The 226-nt window shown below is 58.4% G+C and overlaps 1 protein-coding gene across 1 annotated transcript in view; it reads left to right on the forward strand.

Annotated features, from left to right (window-relative positions):
- PHALS_12113 (uncharacterized protein) overlaps positions 1-226 on the forward strand; it is a gene marked incomplete at both ends in the record, with an annotated part of 1,207 nt that overhangs the window by 444 nt on the left and 537 nt on the right. The window lies entirely within an intron of this gene.

Raw genomic sequence — 226 nt, forward strand, 5'->3', positions numbered from 1 at the left:
CGGTCACCCCGCGCCTACTGAGTGGTGTCGTTTCCCTGCGACGAACCAGACTGGTAGGCGTTGGGTCGATGATTCGAAGAACCTTGACGCGCCTTGCGCAGGGGACAACCGCTCCACAGGTGATGGGTGTAACCACAGACAAAACACTGTCGAACACGTGTATGCTGTCCGGCAGCTCGGAGCTCTGCTCCCTCATCCTCAGCATAGCTGAGATCCATGGGCATAG

The sequence above is a fragment of the Plasmopara halstedii genome, assembly GCF_900000015.1.
Source record: "Plasmopara halstedii genome assembly, contig: Scaffold_614, whole genome shotgun sequence".
NCBI lineage: Eukaryota > Oomycota > Peronosporomycetes > Peronosporales > Peronosporaceae > Plasmopara > Plasmopara halstedii.